At 41.6% G+C, this 23,491-nt stretch overlaps 1 protein-coding gene across 1 annotated transcript in view; it reads right to left on the bottom strand.

Moving 5' to 3' along the window:
- The window catches only part of CADPS (Ca++-dependent secretion activator), a 482,801-nt gene that overhangs the window by 5,380 nt on the left and 453,930 nt on the right, over positions 1–23,491 (bottom strand). The window lies entirely within an intron of this gene.

Below are 23,491 nucleotides of genomic sequence, written 5' to 3'. Positions count from 1 at the left end.
ATAAAGACAATGAATGAAGATTTCTCTTTAAGGGCCAAACTGTACTCTGGGCAGCTTACGTGCCCTTACATTGGCTGTGCAATCTGTTTTAATCTTAACACCAAAAATTATGGAAGATGAGAGAAAAAAAACCATCTACAAATGAGCTCATTTCAAGCTGTTGAAATCATACTTCCCCTTAAGGGGGTTAAATTTTGCTTCTTGTCTGTGAAAAATGCTTGAAGCTGTGTCACTTTAGACTGCCACCCCTGTGGTGCAGGAAGTCTCTGGTGCAGTATAATTTTGCAGTACTGCTCATATATTCATAAATCTCACTCGGAGACATATGAACAGTGTTATGAAGTGTCAGTAGGAAAAAAAATCTAATCTTTTAAACTTCACCAGGTTTCATTACGCTCTGCCGCTTATACCAAACAATTTACAAATAAAATGAAAAGGTGTGGATGGACCTATATATTTATTTATAGGGGCTCTATATGAACTGTGCACAGAAAAGATGCAAAAAAGAAAGACTGGTTAGAGAATTGAGATGATGCATACTCTCATGCTAACCAATACACGCACATGCACGCGCGCGCACACACACACACATCGCACACCAGTGGGGATCCGAAAAGCATAAATAAAAACATGTTTCTGATGGTAACTCCACCCTTTCTCACCTAAAGATCATCCAAAATCAGTTTATGCCTAACACTCACAGTTTTTCCGAAGCCTTGTTTCTGACTTAATTTCTTTTAAAAAAAATTAATTTAGGTTTTTACTTGCAAGGTAGAACTGCCAAGTTTCACCTTGCAAGAAACGACACAGTCTCAGCCATGGTGTACAGAAGCCCTCTTTGCAATCTTTCATTTCTAGGCTCCTTCCTCATCAGAGCCAATTGTGGCTCTCCTTGGAGCCCAGCCGCAACAGAGACCACACTACCCCAATCGAGGCAGCACTGCAGCCTCACAGCCAACTTCTGCTCTTTTAAAGATCATGGAGGCGAAACTGTCAGTTTTAGGAACCTTCTGTCCCTCCCCAGGGAGCAGGAGGGGTAGGAAGTACTTTTTTTTTTTTTGATTTGCAGTTCACTCCATGGAGGCAGGGTGTTTGTTAGGGTCAAGCTGCTTCAGGCATGGACAGGTTTTCCCCTCTAGGGGTGAGAACATTTTACTGAAAAAATTTTTTTGGTAGTGGTTGTTGGGGGGTGTTTTTGGCACCTCCTGCCTTGGGATTCTGGAGCTTTTGCTGTTACTGCATCTGGGTTTGTTAAGAGGGGCCCCAGGGACAGGGTGATCACTGGGTCACTGGTATTCCTGCAGCCCTACCTTACTCCGGGCACCTGGGGGGCTCTCTTGTGCTAAGCCAAGGCCTCAAATTCCACATTTACTAGCTGTAGCTGACATGTAATCTGGGGAGCTCAAAAGATGTATTTTGAGAACTATGATCAACCTCCCCTTACCCCCAGCCTCCTGGGATTGGAAGATGACCTTTGAGCAATCCTGGCAACCTCCTGGCCAAACCTACAATTCCAGGGCCTCATGATGGGTACATCTCAGGGACACAAAAGAGGAGTGTGGCACTCTGGCTTCTAGGCAGAGGTGGCATTTTGCTTTGGCTGTGACAACAGGCAAACCGGCGCTGGCTTATATCACTGCCAGCAAGCCTTGTGCAACATGCCTTTTTCTCTTTGCTGAGAGACGTGCCACCTTTCAGGAAAAAAAAAATAAAATAAAATAACACAACCCCCTGCCGCCCCTCCATTTTATGTAAGCAGTTCCCACTCTTGTAAATGGCTTCTGGATAGTAAAAAATAAAAATAAAAATAAAAAGGTAGGAGACTATCAACAATCTTGCTCGGCTGCCGAAAGGGTAGAGAGGTAGAAATTGCATACAGCAATGGATCAGTGCATCACACGCAGCCTCCCACCCCAGGAGAACAAGAAAGCCCTGGAACATCCATGCTTTCCTTCCTGGATCTCACATCTAGCAAAAGAAGTGTAAAAAATGTATGATGCCCCATTGGCTACACATTTAAAGAGGCAAAAGGGAGTAAGTCACTCCTTTCCAAACCTTATGCTCAGGAGATGAAATTGGAGGCACTTTTGGATGCAGCACAGTGCTAACTTGGTTTTCCAGAAAGGCGCTTCAAGGCATTTGGATGTCGGAAAAAGCAGGAGGCACTGCCTTCTAGAACTTTAAAATGTTAGAGGTACAGGGGATCTTCCACATTGTCTGTTGTAGAGGAGGAAACAAAGGCCCAGAGAGGTGAAGTGACTTGCCCAATGTCACACAGTGAGTGCCTCCAGAAGCAGCAGCTCTCCAGGATAGCCACTGCATTGAAAGAGCGGACTGTCTTCCATTCCTCCTCCGTAAGGGATGGAGTAGTGTGTTTGCTGGTCATGACAGCCGATCTTGCACATCTCTTCCCAACTTCGCATTTAGGGATATCACATTGATAGCTAGAAATAGGCCTTCGTGGGGATTTTATCATCATGGGAATTGGCAAATGCCACAAACCAGGGCTTTTTCCCTCCCAGAAAGCCAGTCATTAAACATTTATCAGCACAATCTTTGGTGTCTGGGTTGTTCTGCTCTTCCTCACAGGACTTACAGTGCTTATTAATTGGATTTGCTTTATTTGAGATGGATGGGAATGCAGCAGATTTGTTATGATTCTTCAAAAGAGGCAATTAAGAAAATTGTAAGTCCTCCCCATTTTGTTTAGTCCTTGGTTCAGATATGCCTTTTCCAGAGCTACCCTAACACCTGGGCACTAACTTTTCAGTAAAATGTACTCTGAGTCTGTAGAGATAAGAATTGTGGGCTGACGACATGTACTAAGTATTTAAGTATAATTTCTACTCCTTTACTGCCTTCCCTTAATTCAAGTATATTAATTTGAAACTTGCTAAATAAAACTACTTTAATCCTAAAAAACAGCACTAAAGAAATAAAGCCTCCAACAGCCTGGGCTCCTTTAAAATATGCCCTCTGGGGAAAATTCTGTGAAGGTTTTGAACTTGTCACCCAAAACTTATGCCCATCATAGACAACAGGGCCCTTGGAAAGGTGGGAACTTCTTCAATAGCTGAACTGGATCTGAAGGCTCTATTTAAAAGAAGTTGGAAGGCTGATCTAAAAATTTCCCACTTAATTCTTCTTTCTTTCTACAGTGTAGAGGTTAAGAGCACAGGCCCTAACATCCACCTGGGTTTGTAATCTTGGGCAAGTTACTTACATTCTCAGAGACTCAGTTTCCTGATGAAAATGGGGACTAACTAGCCTTTTACAGGCTTTTTCTGATGGGTAAATGAAATCACGCTCACAAAGCACTCACAACAGCATTTGGCACATAAGGCCTCAATAAATGTTAGCTACCACCACTTCCACCACTGCAATCAACATCATCATCATCGTCATCATCATCATCATCATCGTCGTCGACTTCCTTCTCTTTTTTCTCTCCCTCTCTCAAACTAAAATATCCCCCAAAACAAGGGGGAAAGCGGAACACGTTACCAGGGAAAGTCATGTGGTGATGAAGAAAATTATTCCCACTGGAATATTTCTGGAATTGTATGCATGCCTTATAGGACACACAAGTAGCTCCTTAACCGTGCAATTGTATTGTAAAGTTGTTTTCTGGTAGGTCATAACCCAAACTTTGGGTTCATAAAGCACATTTTAAACTATATTGACCTAGATGTAAGTCTTGAATTAAAAAGATTCAGACACAGAATGAGTGATTTCTCAAACCCTGTAGGGTGAGTTACAGCTTCAGCCTACATTGGCTACTTATTAGCTGGGTAACCTCAAGGAAATTACTTAATTTTCTGACCCTCAGTCTCCTCTGGGAGTTAATACCAGTACTCTCTTCACGGGATTACTGCGAGCATTAAAAGAAATCATTTATGTGGAGTGCCTAGCAGAGTGAGTGTCACATAGTAAGGACTCAATAAAATTTACCCAGTTTGTTATTCCTCTCAGAAACATCATGGACATACTTTCTTTTTGTTTGTTTTTCTTTTTTTGAGACAGAGTCTCACTCTGTGTTCAGACTGGAGAGCAGTGGCATGATCTTGGTTCACTGCAACCTCCGTCTCCCAGGTTCAAGTGATTCTCCTGCCTCAGCCTCCTGAGTAGCTGGGACTACAGGCACAAGCCACCATGTCCAGCTAAGTTTTTGTATTTTTAGTAGAGATGGGGTTTTGCCACGTTCACCAGGCTGGTCTCAAACCCCTGACCTCAGGTGATCTGCGCATCTTGGCCTCCCAAAGTGCTGGGATTATAGGTGTGAGCCACTGCACCCGGCCCATGGAAATACTTTTTTTTTTTTTTTTTTTTTTTTTGAGATAGAGTCTTGCTCAGTTGCCTAGGCTGGGGTGCAGTGGCGGGATCTTGGCTCACTGCAAGCTCCGCCTCCTGGGTTCCCGCCATTCTCCTGCCTCAGCCTCCTTAGTAGCTGTGATATAGGCACCCACCACCACGCCCAGCTAATTTTTTTGTTTTGTATTTTTAGCAGAGATGGGGTTTCATCATGTTAGCCAGGATGGTCTCGATCTCCTGATCTCATGATTCACCCAACTCGGCCTCCCAAAGTGCTGGGATTGCAGGCATAAGCCACTGCGCCCAGCCGGAGATATTTTTAATATGTGACAGAAAGACATTTTTTTTGATCCTCCCTTTCTAGTAGAAGCGTAGATCATTAATATGCAGATACACTTGGGTCACCCATTCTGCCCTGCAAACATACTGACTTCATGTAGAGAAATCCTTAAACATAAAATGTTTCTTCTTTAACATTCGGGTTCACTAAGGCCAGGATTAGGGTGAGGGAGTAGGGCAGGGTTGTACAAGCGCAGGATCAGATCCTGTCTTTAATTACAATTTTGATATTTCAGTCATCATGGACTTTTTGCACTAATTTTGATTTTATAAAAATGTATTAAAATGTTATTTATCTTTATTACTACATTTTTTTGGTTCTCCCTTAAATTTTGTGATCGAAAAGTTGCTCATTTACCTCTTCTTAGCCCTGTTCTTGGGTTCACTGTTCCTCTGGAAACTTTACCCCCTGGAAGGGATGTGGGCTTGAGAGACAAGATGAGTAATTAACACCTTATTGGACATTATAGGATTCACAGAAAATGGGCTTTCATTTAGCTCTGGATAATATCTAATCAGCTATATGGAGTGCTGCCACAATGATTGCTACTGCAGTTACGTCTTCTGTCATGATAGCCACCCTCATTTCCATGAGTCTTAATTCCTGACCCCCAACATCTTGCTGTTAATTTGATATCCTAAAAAGACATTACTGTTAATGGTACATTTGTTTTCAGAGCAAGTCACATATCACAGATGAGTGGCAGTGGAAACAAGGAGTAGTGGCTGCGAGGAGATGGAACCACTGACTGTATTTTCATACTCACTTGTCACAAGGGTAATTTATCCCTTTAACTTACACAAACCCCTGTCAGACCAGACCATTCCATAGGACTTCAGAGTCTACTGTTTTCAGCAAAGTACTATTTTGTAAGAATTCCTAATACACACCCACATGCACTCACGTGCATGTACAATTCATAAAAATAGTTGCCTATTCATTGAACATAGAGTTCTTATAACGTTCAGGCACTGCACAAAATATACTACAAGCATTATATAGTTCAATCATTGAATTGAACTCAAGATGTTGACACTATCAACAGCCTCGCTTTGTAGATGAGAGAAAAGGGCATAGATAGGTTACATAAGCAGCCTATGGTCACATAACTAGTAAGTGGTAGGACAAGTTTCAAGTTCGTTATTTACCACTAAATCTGTATAAGTTGTTTGCATTCAACTTGGTACTTTATAGAAGTAATGGATTGGTTACACAGAAACAGCTCTAGTCCTAGGTGTCCCTAGAGCAAATTCATTCAGCTCTGAAGTTCTCAGAGAAGTGTGTGGGTAGGACAATGCTATTGAAACTGTTTCTCTCAGAGCCTGAGCTTGGCATGGTGTTGAAAAGATTCTACATTTTATGAGCATAGGAAGTTGCTAAGCAGAGTGTGGGGACTCAGGGGCATCCCCACGGAAAACCACTCAACAGCCTTAAGAATTGATGGATGAGAGACAATCATTGCTGACTCTTAAGGGAAATGATTAGAAAAAGGTGAACGAGGCCGAAGGCTACTGTTTCTTAACTAACACTAACACAATTTTTCTTCTCCCCTATCATTCTACCTCATCTTCTTATTTTATTTTAGGTTGGTAACCCATCAATTGCTAGTGGGAGAAACTAGAAAAGTTGCCTTCATCACAATGATTGAATATTCCTAACAGTTTCAGAGATAGAAAAGCTATAACATTGATCAAAATTTCTGAAAAATTACATATCATAGGCTTTAAAATTTTTAGTGAATAAGGGGAGCAAAATGGTAGAGCCTTTCAGGTCAAGGGAAAAAATTGTCTCATGTGAAATTAAAGATGTCATCGGGAAGTACTAGAAGAGAAGAGTTTTAGGCAAAGTCACAAATCCAGTGAAAATAGTCTAATCCAAACTCAGTTCTTCCTGTGTTGCTTTTTTCTTCACAGGAAAATTTTATTGAAGTATAAAACACATACATACTGTAGTAAATCACTTTTAGCAACACACACACACACATACATATACACACACACATACTCCCAACAAGATACGTTGCCCCATGCCTGTAAGTGAGGGAAATATTTAGTCCAATATCATAAAAATGAGCTCTTTAAAAAATAATAGTGTTTGGCCTAAGAACAAAAAATCATACCATGCAGAAATGGTATGGTTCACACCTTCACACACCTTCTTTGATTGAAAACTTGTGACTCAGTCCAATATATCTCCATCCTGAGTGATAGTTGAAATTCACTAGGAACTGAGTTCTCTTGTTAGTTCGTTTCTAAACATGTATTTCCTTTGAAAGTGGCATGTTCAAGCCATCTATATTAGGAAAGCAAAGCATTAAATGCCTGGGCAGTTCATGTCTAAATTCTAAACAGTGCTGTAGCTGAATCTTTACCATCATCCATAGTTTCATTTCACAGATAAGGAAACCGAGACCCAGAAGTAAAGTGGTCTAGCAGCTAGCAAGAGATAGAGCATTGACTTAAAATTCTGAAAGGCAGTGCAACCTGTGGCTAAGAAAATGCACTTGACTCAGACCACTTGTGTTTGGATCCTGACAAATTCCTAACACCACTGTGCTTCAGTTTTCTCATCTGGTAAGTGGAGATAATAATAAAACTTACTTAGGATTAAATCAGTTATTTAGGTGCTGAGTGCTTATAACAGTGCCAGGCACATACTAAGTATTGGGTATTATTATCTGAGCCATGCTGTCCTACCCCACTTCCCAAATAAGAAATCACATCTCCTTAAGTGTGAGCTACTCAGGGTTGTACAAAATTTTCTGAGCAGCAGGCCAAACACAGTGGCTCATGCCCGTAATCCCAGCACTTTAAGAGGCTAAAAAGGGAGGATCACCTGAGGCCAGGAGTTTGAGACCAGACTGAGCAACACAGTGAGACACCATCTCTACAAAAAATTAAAAACTAGCCAAATATGGTGGTGTGTGCCTGTAGTCTTAGCTACTCAGGAGGCTGAGGTGGGAGGATTGCTTGAGCCCAGGGGTTTGGGGTTCCAGTGCTATGATTGTGCCACTGTACTCCAGCCTGGGGAAAAGAGCAAAGCCCTGTCTCTGAAAAAACAAACAAACAAACAAACCCCACCTTTTTGAGCAGCTTCTGTTTTTCTAAAAATGCCTGAACAAGCAGGTAATCACGTAACTGTTCGGTAACCAACCGGTGTTTTTGAACTGAATGCTGGAAGATTTTTATATTTTCTCTGGAAAGTTTCCTTTCTCTAACCCAACACAGGCACACCTCAGAGAGACTGGCACAGCATTTTGCCTAGAGGGGCTAATGAAATAACATTTTGTTTGTTGGCAAGGAGTCAAAAAGGAAGATAATACTTTGACCACGCCCATGTGACTCAGTTCTTCGTTTTGTTTTTGGTGACAAAGTGAACTATTATTTGTTAAGGGAAAAAACCCCTACAACCTATTTCAATTGCTATATTGAAATACTGTAATGAAATATTTTATGTTTGAAGCTTTCAATGTGTATTTCTTCCTTACAATTTGGGCAATTTAAGAACATGTGAAAAGCATCATTCAGGGTTTCTTTACACTTCCACCAAAGTCCCTGTAGCTTCGTTAGCCTAAGCCAAAATTCCACAGCCCCCTGGGTCTCTCAGGTCTAATGATCACCAGGGATCTGGTTGTATTTGGTGTTCTAATCAAAGATTCACAGAGGGTCTGACAAAGAAACCCTGGCACGTTCAAGCCATCTATGCCAAGTGGGCAAAGCACTAAAGGACGGCAAGCAGTTCATAGCAAGTGTCCAGATTTGTCAAAGCTCCCCAAGGGCTGAAGAAATACTTTCTAAAAGGGCATATCATCCAAATGCGTTCAAAAACCAGTATGCCGTTGAAAGATACAATCTTCTGCCTTACTTGAGTGTTGCTGTAATTCAGGATTTCATCCTTCAAAACAACTGCTCTTAGAAATGGGTATTTCCCAGTCACAGCTTCAGGACGCGCAGCTAACAGCACAAAGCTATAATCAGACACCAAAGCTATAATCAGACACCGAAACTCTAAACAGACACCAAAATCAGAGGGTACAGATAATCAGAATGACCTTCTCAGCTGCCCTAAGTGTCATTTTTAGTTGAGGGTAGGATTTTTTTTTTTTTTTTTACATACGTAATTCTTTGGATACCTAAAATCCCATGCCACTGAAGTCTTTACAAAGCTATCAGTGCTGTGGCTCTTCAGGATGGCCAGGTCCTAAAGTTTGGATGGAAGCTTCCTGAGGACTCACTGATGGAGGAGCCTGATACAACGTGCTACAACCACAGTTTCAGATACTATGGCTTTCCATAACCTGCTGCTGAGAGAATTCAGCTCCTCCTTTGCCTTTAGTCTTTTCTCATTAGGAAGAGATAATGCAAAAGACATAAAAATTTAAAAGATATATTTAAATTGTTACTGCTTAAAATATTTGCTGCTTCTGTAGGAAGGTATAAGGGATTTAGCATTTGGGATCATTATTTTAACCTCCTTAGGAAGGTCCTAAGTATCTTGATTTTTTATTAAGATAAGCAGTTATCTATTCATGACCAAATTTCAACTCTGTAAAATGTGTAATAAGTAATTCTTTAGCATCAAAATTTCAAATGAATGATTAAAGGGATGAATCCACATGTAGACTCCTGACTTAATGCATTTCAGCCTTCTAACCCAAGTCAGTCCTGTTGCATGGGGGAAATTTCAAGGGGGAGGTAAGAGTCCAGAAAGATCCTTTCTAAAAGCAAATCAAGCAGGGGAGTTTAATCCAAAGCTTAGCTTCTATGAACTGTCTAGGGGTCTCTCTTTGGAAGACACATCTTGTGGGGAATTTTTAGCTAGCCAAAGCCAGAATACAAATAAGTATGTTGCTTCTGCATCAATCTGATTGTCTAAAACCCAACAAGTCACAAAATCCTCCTTTATCCTACCAAATCCCACTTTTCAATATGGCAGGTGGTCATCAGTGAGGAGGTGTGATGGTCTCAGAAAGGCTATCTTTCCTAATAATCATAAGATATTGCTGGAAATGGTGTACCACCTTCAAACGAGAAAACTAAGCCAAAGTTCAACTCATTGATACTGACTTAAAGACACAAAGGCATAAGATGGGAAAGCAGAGGCATTGATGTGAATTTTCAATTAGGAATACTGCCTCCAACCCAAAAGCAAATACCACTCTTCCAGTTCCCACAACCTGAGTAAGTACCTTTATTCTTACTCAAAAGTGGAACTTTTGAGTATAGATGCAAAAACATTGAAAGTAGGATCTAGAAGAGACATTCCTGCATTCATGTTCGTAGCAGCTTTACTCACAATAGCCTGAAGGTAGAAGCAACCCAGGTGTCCATCAGAGGATGAGCGGGTAAACAAAATGTGGTATACGCATACAATGGAATATTACTCCACCTTAAAAAGGAAGTAAATCCTGTCACATGCTATGATATAGATAACCCTTGAAGACATTATGCTAAATGAAATAAGCCAGTCATGAAAGATAAAAACTATATGATTCCACTTATATGAGATCTCTAGAACAGTCAAGTTCATGGAAACAGAAAGTAGAACAGTGTTGCCAGGGGCTAAGGCGAGGGGGAAATGGGAGTTGTTTAATGGGTAGAGAGTTTCAGTTTTGCAAGAAGAAACGACGTCTACAGATTGGTTGCCCAACACTGTGAATCTATATAATATTGATAATTAAGACAGTATATTTTCTGTTACGTGCTTTTATGACAATTAAAAGAAAGATGGTAAATAAAAATCACTTCCCATACTTAAAATGAAACTTTGCCTAAGAAAGAACAGATATGTAGCAATGTACATAGTCTCATCTGGCACACTCAACTATACTTTAAAAAAGCAAACAAAAAAATGTCTTTGTAAGATGAGTTTAGTCATTTCATTTAATCCCAGGACTGAGGCAATTTCTCAAACTCTCAAGGCTCCACGGAATTTTGAGATTATGAAGAACAAAGAACAAATCTGGTAGCATTTGCTCAGTCATTTATTTGGTTTATTTAAAACATGCCACAGGGCCAACATTTCTAAATCTGTGAAATAGAATTAAATGAAGCCCGGAGATGAGAACTGAGAATCCTCATAGAGGATTGGGTCCAAACAACAAGAAAAGGATGCATTTTTTCACACTGTGTGCCACGTCACCTCATATGTTTTCATAGAGACTCCCCTGTCCCTTATCGACCAGCCCTCACTCCAATTTTTCAAGCACAGATCTGCTCAAGCAATACTCAGCCCTGAGACCCCAGTTGCCCAAAAGGGCAACAGCTCTCCATCCAGAATTACTCCCACCACAACAGACTTATTAAGGTTTGGAATGTGTGTTCAGGAAGCCCTTATTTTAGGAAACAATTAAGCAGAATTAGACTAATAATGCAAGGCAGGCAAAGCTTTTGCCCTTTGCTGAAAAATAACTCCTACGTGGAACAGTTATACTAATAAAAATCATGTATTTCTTAAATGCCTCAAAATGATCTTTGCACCAAGCTCAGCAATTAACACTGTCCCACTGAGGAGCATTTATTCCCCAGGCTTGGGAGGATTAATCTCCCTGTTCGCCCAACCAATGTCTTCTGTTGGTGAAAATACAGTGTGAGGCTTTGGGGTCTGGGAATAGAAATTTCTGCAAGCGGGAATTTTGCAGGAGGCTTAATTCCCTTCTCATCTCAGAGGGTGGCAAGGTGGGAAGGAAGGGCTGGGAGCCCCCCACTAGGCCCAAATAGAGGCCACACCAAAACTCTTCTCGGGCCTACCTGTTCTTGACCTCCAGGGAGGATGGGAAGGCCTTTCTTCAAGTGGTCTGGGCCTTGTCTACTGGGAGATTGTTCCCAACCCCACCATACCCACTCTCCTCTCAAAGTAGCCATTCACGGACCTTCCTCTGGGCCAGAAGCAATAGATATCCCAGCTCCAAGTCTGGGCAGGAAGTGACCGCTGGGCAAAAGCGGGACACAGACCCTCCCGTCTGATGCTTTGTCTCCTTGACAACACCCCAGCTGGTGGCCTGAGGCACAGGCTTAATTTCTTTTCTTTCTCTGCCCACCCTCCCCGCCCCATACTTCTTTCCCTCTTTCTCTACACGCAAACGTACGACATCCAACATAAAGTTGCCGAAATAGCAATCTTGTCTCTGAATATATAAATTGCAAAAATTGATATGAATAAATCTGCAAGTAGCACACTGATTGTGGCACATTTTATCAAAAAACGGCGCTCGGTTGCTCGGTGGCTGGGGAGGGGGGTGGTGTCATTACACATACAGAAAAACATCTGCAAACTCCCAGTTTCTTTACTTAGAACTGAATGGAGGCATGACCTCCTGTTCCTTGCCATGAACCCTGAGTTCACACTCATATTTTACATGTTACAGGAAGCCACAGCTCGCCTCAGGGGTGCTGCAAACAGACACGCAGAAGCCAGATGTAGCCCCCCCACTCCTTAATGCACCTGAAGAAGCCGGCAACTCGACATTCAAAAGCTGACGTGCTCGTAGCTTAAGGTCACTTCAGATTTTGTAAAGAGGAGGACAAAACCAGGAATGCTTCTAGGGCTGGGCTGTCAGCGGGGAGGCAGAGGGATTACAAGAAACCTGTGACTCTGCCTCTTTCTGCCTTTGCTGGTAGTTTTTTTGTGTGTGAACAAGTGCCATACAACAGATTGAGCCTCGTATAAAGGCCTGAGACTGTGCAAGGGTTCCCCGCTGGGCCTCAGCTGTGCTTGCAATTAGCAATAGGCACGGAGTGATTATTGTTGGGGTAGCGGATGGCAATGCGAAGTGACAAGTTTTATGGGGGAAGTTGGGAGTGGGGATGCTCTGCAAGTTTCTCTTTCTTTCTTTTTTCTTTCCTTTTTTCTTGTTCTGCAAAATACCCTTCCTTGGGAGGTTGCAACCTCCTGTTTCAGTGAAAGCTATTTTTCTTTTTACCTCGTCATTCAAAAGATTCTTAACAAAATTGTTGAAAGAATATTTTTCTCAGTGCTTCAGAATGCGGGTTTTCTAGGTCAGAGCTTCCTTGCTGCCCTATTTAATGTCAGAAATACCCATTTGCCTCAAATTAGCAGAGAGCTTGGAGTTGAGGGCAGGAGATTAAGCATACAAAATTACTCAGCAGGTGACGGTGGGGTGGATTTGGGGGTTGAGAAGTCTTTAAAACTGACTACAAGACATTATATACTTCCGACAAAAGAACATAGTAATCCTACCTGCTTGCTTTAACCACTGTTGTTTGCCTATTATTATGTGCTTTAATGCTCATGAGAGCAAAACTATTGCTGATACTACTCAATTACCATAGTAACTCACACCAGTGACCTCTTATCACAGGGCTCCCAGCCCAGCTGAACCAATCCAGAGAGTTTGTGTCTTTTTATTTATTTAAACGGTGACATATACTTGGACTGGAAAGCTCCAAACAGAGTCGACTCCTTTCTTTGTCTAGGATAAGAACTTGTTTTGAAATTTTGAGTAAGGGCCTTTCACCTTTTGAATCTGAGGTGGTTCTGAAGTTTATGGATTTGAGGCTGTGGAACGTCTTCAAAAACATGAAGACACCAAACAATGCCCAATAAAAAGAAAAGAACGTGTGTGCATCAGAGACCAGCAGCCTCCCAGCCTCAGGAAAAGTCATGTTTCCCACCCAGATCTCCAGCTATGGTCTCTCAAAGTTTGGTAGGAGGAAAACTGGAAGTTCTTCCTGGGGGACCATTGCTATTTTATCATACCAGTGGGCTAAACACAGACAGGACAAAATGACTACTCAGAGGGATTTAACTCCAAGTTTTAAAAAGGAATTAAAAGTGACATTAGTATACATTTTTCTTTTTTTTTTTTTTTGAGTCAGGGTCTTACTCTGTCATCACCCAGGCTGCTGTTACCCAGGCTGGAGTAGAGTGGCACGATCACAGCTCACTGCAGCCTCAACCTCCCTGGGCTCAGGTGATCCTCCCACCTCAGCCTCCCAAGCAGCTGGGACCACAGGCGTGCACCACCATGCCCAGCTAAACATATATTTTTCTAGCTTCGAATTTTTCACTGGCCTGTGAATGCATGTGTGAATACATGTGTGCATACTGTATGCTGTAGTCTGTCTGAACACTATTGGTGATTCTGATTTGTTGTGCCACATTAGCGTATTAAACGCTCTGAGAAGTCCTGTAGTAGAGAAGTCCACTTAACTTTGTGTTTTTCCAAATGTATTTAACGAAATAACTATTCTTCTTTTATTCTTTTTTTTTTTTTTTTTTGAGACTGTTCTGCTCTGATGCCCAGGCTGGAGTGCAGTGGTGTGATCTCGGCTCACTGCAACCTCCGCCTCCCAGGTTCGAGTGATTCTCATGCTTCAGCCTCCTGAGTTGCTGGGATTACAGGTGTGTACCACCCCACCTGGCTAATTTTTGTTATTTTTAGTAGAGATGGGGTTTCACTGTGTTGGCCAGGCTGATCTTGAACTCCTGGCCTCAAGTGATTCACCTGCCTCGGCCTCCCAAAGTATTGGGATTACAGGCATGAGCCACTGCACCTGGCCAGAACAGAAGAACTATTCTTCATGGGCCACCCATTAAATTCTCTCAGGATGTTTATGTCTCATTGAATTTGATTTGGAATAAAGTTCTATAGTGGCATTAATAATATTGCAATGACTCACACCTGTGATCCCAGCACTTTGGGAGACTGAGGCAGGAGGTTCACTATAGGTCAGGAGTTCCAAGGCTGTGGTGAGCTATGATTGCACCACTGCACTCCAGCCTGGGTGACAAAGTGAAACTCTGTCTCTAAAAAAACAATAACAAACAACAATAAAAATAACTAGCAATAATAATAATAAAAGTATGCAGAGAACAATGACATGTGCCCATAGTCTCAGCTACTTGGGAGTTTGAGGTGAGAGGATCACTAAAACCCAGGAATTTAAGGCCAACCTGGGCAACAAGTGAGATCCTAGTATCTTAAAAAAAAAAAAGGAAAGTATTTAGTGAGCACTTATTATGTATCAGGCACAATTCTAAGCAGTTTATATGACTTAAAGTCATTTACTTCTCCTAACAACCTTAAGGAGTAATGACTTGTTAAATCCTATTTTACATTTCTATAGTATATACTATTTATATGAATTTGTTCTCTATGAAAAAGGAAGAAAAGGAAATGTGATCACATGTAATCAATTGGCTTTTAATTTTTATTGTATTTTTCCTACTTCTGAGCCTTCAGAGATTGTGAAGCCTGTGGGTTCCATGCTTTCTTTTTCTTTTCTTTCCTTTCCTTTTCTTCCCTTTTTTACTTTTTTTTTTTTTTTTTTTGATACAGGGTCTTACTTTGTCACCCAGGCTGGAGTGTAGTGGCAATCTCAGCCCACTGCAGCCTTGACCTCCCAGGCTCAAGTGATCCTCCTGCTCAGCACCCTAAGTAGCTGGGACTACAGGTGTGCAACACCATGCCCTAATTTTTTTTTTTTTTGGTAGTTTTTGGTATTTTTTGTAGAGATGGGATTTCTCCATGTTGCCTGGGCTGGTCTCAAACTTCTGAGCTCAAGTGATCCACCAGCCTCAGCCTCCCAAAGTGCTGGCATTATAGGTGTGAGCCACCAGCCCGGCTGATAAATAATGTTTTCTATAACTACTTGAATGCCCTATTAATATCAAGTTAAATGAAGAGCAAGGCAAAAACCTTCAAAACCCTCCCACCTTTAAACTCAAGGTACCCAAATCTCAAAATATACCTTTTCTCCTCTATTGGATTATCCTCCAAGGCCCTGCTGCCTTGAAAGAACGAATCTAACTTAGATGTCAAAATTACATCTGTGCTTGCCTGTACACAACATAACTTCTGAAACTGTGGAGTGTCTAAGAAATTAAATAAAAATGTAACCAATGGTCAAACCCTGAATGAAAAACGGAACATGGGCCAGACACCAGCTGCTCTAATACCCGTGACTCAACAGCAGGACCTATCACAGCAAAATCGGGAAAACTGGATTTTGTGACACGTTATACAGAAAAGTTTTGTAGCAAACATCAGAAGCTGACACCTTACTTTCTGCAAGCAAACCAGGAAACTGTGATATGTAAGAGAAAAGGAATGGCTCTCTTATGTACCTGAATTTCTCAGTTCAGACCATTTCTTTCTTCAAGAGACATAAATAATGAGCCCAATGTGATTAAGCCCCAACCAGCTTCTAATCAGGCCTTGTCTGCCACCTGGGTCTCGGGGCAGGTATGCAGTTTGGGCATGAACAAACTGACCACTGTTAACAATATCTTTTTCTGGGGCCTATTTTTCTCGGGATATGTTGGGGGATTTATTCATAGGCCTCCCTGTGCATTGAGAAAATGGACCCCCATGCCCTTAGCCTCCATCCTCTCAAAGGAACTTACTGTTTTGAGAAAATGTATAGTTACAATCTGAATTTGCATTTTCAAGTCATCTCAATCTATTAAAGCTCGATTATGTCAAAAACAAAATTCCAGTTTTGGTGGCACATCCTACCACCCATTATCCATGTGAGCAGTGGGAATAATTTATCTGAAAACTATTCTCTGATATGCATACAAGAACTTAAGATGTAGGAGAAGGATTCAGCGTATGAACTGAATTCAGATTGTTCACGAACAGCATCTGCCCACTCCCCTGATCGCTTCTTAGGTATGGGAACTGCATTTAGAGTGAACTGCATTAATTCGCAAGCAGATTGACGTAAGCAACTGAATAAGGAATTTGCATACCATATAGAAATGATTATAGAAATCATACTCTAAAATAAGGATCGCAACTCATGTACAGAACGGAAAGATAAAGTGGAGTGCCAACTTTGCCGTCTTAAAACAGGGTTGGTTAATCATATTAGGGCTAATTTCATAATTTGCACACATTAAACTTTCTAGAGTCATGAATCATTAGAGTTTTGTGAGCCAAAGTTGAAGTTCTTACTTAGGAAAATTCAAATTGACTTTAGGGTGTTGGTTTCCTGGGCTGAGGTGGTTTTCATCATTACTCTCAATATACAAACACATGGTGTATGTATGTACATAATTTCCAGGCTATTACATGGAAAAAATTCAGGTGAATAGCTAAATGGAATGCTTTACGTCAAACCACACAGTTGGTTTCCAAGCAGATAATGAAAGGACACAAATATACCATCTAGAAGGTACTGTCTGGAATCCCAGAATTTGAGGACAATAAGACCCAACAACTCTAACTGGGTTAAGAACACTTTCCATAGTCCTCTAAGCAGTTTTGAAATTAGATCTATTTCAATTCAGTGAACATGAGCTCTTTGGGGAATGATTTCTCATAAGGGAAGAGCATGATCTTTTTAGGAGCTGGATATGGCATTGAGTGGTTTCCGAAAAGCAGTCAACATACAAGGGACTGGGTGCAGGGACAGTATTCAGATGGTGGTACAGGAGCTGGGCGGGGTGTTTGGTTTCAGAAGAGAAGGCAGAGTGGCATGAAGGCTGGAGGAGGGAAGATGGCAGCAGATTGGGGAGAGCATGGCAGGCAGCACAGGCGGATGGAGAGGGCATCTTGATCCCTTAGGAGGAAACATTTGGGTGTCCATAGTGACTGCCCAATTAAGGGAGTCTAGAAAACAGGTTCTGATGCCTGGGGCCCAGGAATGAGGAAAATAAAGACAAAGTGCTGCTTTTTAAAAGTTAACATGTGTTTTCACGATGTACAGCTGGGTTCTGCCTCCAATGGCGCCCTTTCCTCTTGCTTTATTTTTACTCTCAGGAAATCGTATTCCCCTCTTTCTACTTCTCACTGCATATGACTCTATTTTTTTTCTCTTTATGGGAGGGAGAATGAACACACACACACACACACACACATACACACACACACGCCAGATCACTTACCCAAACCTTACCCTGGGGAGCCAGCCATCTCATTTCTGTAAAAGGCACAAACCTCAGACCATTGTCCTTATACAAGATACACATTCAACATGCTGGGTGCCCTCGACAGCTACAGATGGTTTAGGATCCACCAGCCAGGAGGTAAGAAGTCTGCGTCAGGTCCCCCATTGAAGTGTTCAGATGGGTCTAGGGCCTGAGCACAGAGAGTTAAACCATAAATTAGCCATGAGTTAATATGTGAGGCCTGGATCACTCTGCCTTGCCGTCAATGCATCCTGTCCAAAGGCTCCCTCCCCCTTCCTCCCCACACCCCTACCCTTTTGAGGTGACAGAATAAGAAATTAAACACTTGTGGGTTCATTCGAAAGAGTGAATGAAATTGAATAAGCTCTCAGTACTTGAGGCGCACAGCGAGCGCCTGAATGGGGCAAACCTCCTAAGTTGAATGGAGTGTCTTTTGGGACCAATTTGTCTCTTTTCACTCTTTATTCTTCCCTTTTTGCTGACAGATGTACAAAGGCGGAACTGCGCCGTGCAGCTTATCCGCATGCACCCACAGCAGCTGTCACTTTTGTCGAGCAAGTTAATCAAGCAAATGCCACCATATCCCACTTTCTATAAGGAACAACATGTTATAGACAGTAGTCTTGCTAGAAAGAGACTTTATTTTAACTTTGATTGGCTTGGTTCCCCCACCCCTCCTGACGCTTCCCCCTTTTTTCCCCCAAAGGAGGGGGAAGGGGAGACTTTGCCCAAGCCAAGGATTTGGCTATGACAATGTCAGATTTCATAATAATATTGTGTGTAAGGCTGGAGACGCATTTGGAGTTCTTTCCTAGGGACGGAGGGATGCCCTGGGTCTGGGTTTTTTTGGAGTGTGCTATTGTTTGTGCTGGACTGTTAGGCTGCTTGTCTCAAGTTATAAAAAGAAAAGCCGAGGGCAGAAAATAGTATTACGCCACGAATGTCTTGGATTAATTTTATTCTTTTTTCCTTTGTAAAGCAGGTTGTGTTATTTACATATTTCTTTTGATAAGCCTCCTTGCCCGGCCAAGCTTACAAAGACTGTGCTAAATACATAATAGCATTTCTTTGTGCATCTTGTCATTAGTGAGTTCTTTAAGTTGAATGCCCAAATTTATTTCTAATGTGCACCAACAAATGCAAGCAGGCCTCCATTTCTCTAATTCTGTGTAAGCCAAGTGGGGAGCCTTTACAAGAATTCCCTCACGTCCACATCCACTTACCCTTCTGCCTCAGTTACCACTATTTGATGGTGTTCAGAAACCACAGGCAAGAGTGAGCTTCATTAAACGGTACGCAGTGCTGACCTCAGCCACTGCCCCTGAGCCCCCAGCCTGAATACCAAAACCAGACATATTTTGAATAAACAAACTCTTTAGAAACAATGCATATAGACCACTTTCCAGTGGCCCAGGGATTTGCCACTTTCAAGAGTTGGCTAACAGCTGACGATCTATCTGGTAAGCTCTTTAAAGTTTCAAGAGAAAAAAACAACTCCCTTTTTTCTTTTCTCCTTCCTTCCTTCCTTTCTCTTTCTTCTCTTTCTTCCCTCTTTTCTCTTCCTGCCTTACTTTTTTTCTCTTTCATCACTTTGTCACATTGTTTAGTGTAAGTTTTGGTTAGAAATAAATCAAGAAAGGACTTTGATGATACCTGATCACAAATTTTCACATTGCTGACATCTTTAGGCATTACTGGATAATGGCCACGTAATGATTTAGTTGCAACTCCATTTGTATTATGCACAGATTATATAACCACGTTATTCTACAATTGTTGATTACTCACCTTCCCTCTCCATAAAGTACTACTAATCTGTGAAACCTCATTGTGCCATTGAAAACTTAGCTATGTAGGTAGGTTAAAAGAGTCAACAGTACCTCATTGGAAAAGCTTGAGCATTGTTGTTTAATAATACCATTGTGTCAAGTTTTGCTTAAGGAACTTAAGCTGCTATCCTAAACCATTTATCAACTGTCTGGGATGTAATGGTATTATGTTACCATCATTTTACTCCCCAAAATAAACCACAAAACTTTATTCTTATGGGATAAAAGATCTTACATAGAACACAGAGGGAGAGATAGACTGAAAGCTGAGACCCACCCCTTAGTTAGGCCTAGGTAGAAGTGGATTTTGCAGCATATATGGTATGCAAGATTCCCTACTGCGCTCTAGTCTCTTTCAGCTGAGGATGGGGTTTCACCCTGAAGTGGGTTACAGAAGTGTTTTCTGGGATCATTTTAGGACCAGGGTCTGCTGGTATTCATAGAGCTTGAGTACAGTGACAATGTCCTCACATTCAGGAAAAGACCTGCCTTAGTGGAGTTGAATTTTCATTAAGGGGTCTCTGTGATCAGCTATGCAATGCCCATCATTGTTAGTGGACAAGCTGTCACTAACAAGGCATGTTCTAGATAGAGGGTCATAGAAGCACAATTTCTGTCTTATATCCTACAGTAGTGCCATGAGAGAAATAGTGATTACGGTAAGAACCCCAGTGGATGAATTTGGGACACATAGCACTTGGTATAGTGAGAGCTTTTAGGGGTAGGGAGAACATATTCGAATAGTGTAAAGCTTTTGCCTAGGACATTATAGTTACATGGCTACTCTTGTGGTCAGAAAGAAAGAGGTTGGATCTAGGACTGACTACTTTCCAGGCTTCTGAATTTGGCGAAGTCTGTCTGCCACTCAGTAACCCAACTTCTTCATCTATAAAAACCTACCTCACAAGGAGATCATGAAAATTACATGCATTATTACACTTAAGTGCCTAGAACAGTACCTGGTACAGAGTGCCCAGTGAATATTCGCTCTCAATGGCCTCAATACCTGTAACACAGAGATCACGAAGGTTCCTATATCCTAGGGCTGCTAAGAGGATTTAAAAGAAATAACATGTTTAACAAGATGGTGCTATTATCTCTAATGTACAGTTAGGAAAATACATATTTAAAAAAACTCTAAATAAATGTTATAATTGTTATTATTAAATAGTCATTCATTAGAAACTTCAGTTAATTGGAATCCTTCCTCCTGTTTTCCTCTTAGGAGAATGCTGCCTTTTTTCTCCCCCTAAAAGCCCTCTGTGGGATTTGTATCAAAAGAGCAGCTTTCAGAATGTGCCTTGGGCTGACAAACACTGTAGCCCCATCTTCTAGAGGCACAGAGTATGGCAGAAAGAGCACTGTATTCAGAGTTGGGGAACTTACTCCTGGTGCAATTCTGAATAATTCACCTTTTTTTTTTTTTTTTTTTTTTTTGAGGCAGAGTCTCGCTCTGTCGCCCAGGCTGGAGTGCAGTGGTGCGATCTCGGCTCACTGCAACCTCTGCCTCCTGGGTTCAGGTGATTCTCCTGCCCCAGTCTCCCGAGTAGCTGGGACTACAGGTGCCCGCCACCACACCCAGCTACTTTTTTGTATTTTTAGTAGAGATGGGGTTTTACCATGTTAGCCAGGATGGTCTCGATCTCCTGACCTCGTGATTCGCCTGCCTCAGCCTCCCAAAGTGCTGGTATTACAGGCATGAGCCACCACGCCTGGCCCAACAGTCGACTCTTTTAACATCTTCAAGACTGGATAGCAACACTTGGGGTTAAGTAGTGTGAAACCAGAGTCCTAAAAGGTCTTGACCCAGAGAATTAGACTCAGTTTCATATGCTCAATAAGGTGGAAAGCAGAACTAAAACATTTACAAAATTGTTTCAAAAGTTGTCGAAACAGAAAAGGTTTTCCGATGAATTTTCAAATTCACCAAAAAATCAAGTGGGCCAAAGCAATTCATTCCCCACTGCATGAACCGGAATATTATATTTTTGAGGCTTACAAAAAATCAACTGACAATTGCAAAAATCTACAGTGAGATTCTTTAAGGACTTAATTCACATTTTTGAGTTAGAACTGGAAACCGAAAATATACTTGACAAAGTACACAAGATACTATGAGGGCTGGGAAGTCATCACCTATTTAACAAATGGTTATTGAAGGCTTACATATGCCGGACACTAGTGGTGAATTAGGTAGACAATAACAGTGCTCTCAGAGGTGGGGATAAAAATACCATCGTTTCAGAAGAAAGGGCCCTGAGGATCTGGGCAAGTTCATTTTGGACCTCAAGTTTCCTGTCTTAAAATGAAAATAATACTATCTCTTCCCATCTCTTCACACTGTTGTTACAGAATAAATAAAGTTATGAAGTCTTATAGGATACTAGGTAGGAGGGTATTAACAGAAGTAAACATGTATTTCAGTATCTTTTATCCTTCAAAGCAGGGTTCAGCCACCTCAGCACTATTGACATTTTTGCAGATAATTATTTGTTATGGTGGGGCTGTCTTGTTCACGGTAGGATGTTCCCCATCTACCTATTAGATGCCAGTAGCACCCTCCCACCACCAGTCAAAGCCGACTTCAGACATTTCTAGATGTGCCGTTGTGGACAAAATCACCCACAATGGAGAACCACTGCTCTAAATTAGAGGTTCTTGACCAGATTAAACTCTTGGAACTTATTTTAAAAACAGACATCTAATCCCTACCTTAGATCTACTGAATGAGAATATTTAATGTACAACTGGGATTAGTACATTTTTAAAATAAAAAAGTATGTATGTAGTTCTGATGCACACCCCAGGTTAAGAAGCAAACATTAAAAGACAAAATGACACATATAATGTAAAAAGAATTTAGCCCTCAAGGTTCTTCAGCAGCGAATGCCTACAAAGCAGATACCTACATGCCTAGATTGGAGTCATCATAACCAGGTTGAAGCCATCCTTTGTTTAAAAGTGAATAGTGTAATTTCTGAAGGAATATTTCCAAGGAGAAGCCCTGTTAAGGCTAATGAAGATATAGTGTTGGTAAGTCAGGGATACTCCCAAAGGAAGCAATAATGTCTCCTTGCTTAATGCCTAAGCATAGACTCCTACCTCTTTCGCCTCCCCAAATCCTAGACATCTTTAGATCAAGCCCAGTCCTGTCTCCTGGGGCACCTTCTCTGAGGCTTCCATCTCACTGGAATCTTACTTTACTCTAGGAAAGATTTCCTTTAGCAATACTGCGGTACAACTGAACTCTCTGCTACCTGGTATCATGTTTTCTGATCATTTCATCACCAGTAAAGATCCCTGTTGGTGTGGAATGTATCTTTACTTTTCTCTCTGCTGTAAAGCCTACCTTAGTATTGGGAAAGGGTGTGGGGTGTGTGTTGTTGTTGTTTTAATTTTAATTTTTTAGATAGAGTCTAGCTCTGTCACCAGGCTGGAGTGCAGTGGCATGATGCAACCTCACTGCAACCTCCGCCTCCCAGATTCAAGCGATTCTCTGCCTCAGCCTCTGGAGTAGCTGGGATTACAGGCACACACTGCCACGCCAGCTAATTTTTGTATTTTTAGTAGAGATGAGGTTTCACCATGTTGGCCAGGATGGTCTCAATCTCCTGACCTCGTGATCCACCCACCTTGGCCTCCCAAAGTGTTGGAATTACAGGCGTGAGCCACTGCGCCCGGCCATGTGTTGGTTTTTCACACCACTACCACTACTGATGACAACAACAAGAAGAAGGGATATTCATGGGGTCATTTCTATGTGCCATGCACTGTGGTTTGTGCTTTACAGGCATCACCTCATTTAGTCCTCCTAATTCAAAAAGCTACCTACTGTTTTTATCCACGTTTTTTTTTTCAGAAAAGAAAAATTGAGTTTTAGAGAGGGTAAAGTAGCTTACCTGATGTCACACAGCTAGTAAGTGGCAGACACAGGAATTAAACTTAGGAATGTCTGACTGCAAAGTCTATGCTCCTAATATCTGCTTGATATAAAGAAACAAGTCCCTTGAAAAGTTGACAGGGTGACCAGGCACTTTGGGAGGCCGAGGCGGGCAGATCATGAGGTCAGATCGAGACCATCCTGGCTAACACAATGAAACCCCATCTCTACTAAAAATAAAAAAAAATGCAAATC

This window comes from Colobus angolensis, unplaced genomic scaffold, assembly GCF_000951035.1.
Source record: "Colobus angolensis palliatus isolate OR3802 unplaced genomic scaffold, Cang.pa_1.0 Scaffold26, whole genome shotgun sequence".
NCBI lineage: Eukaryota > Metazoa > Chordata > Mammalia > Primates > Cercopithecidae > Colobus > Colobus angolensis.
This window is presented reverse-complemented; position numbering and strand designations above follow the sequence as displayed.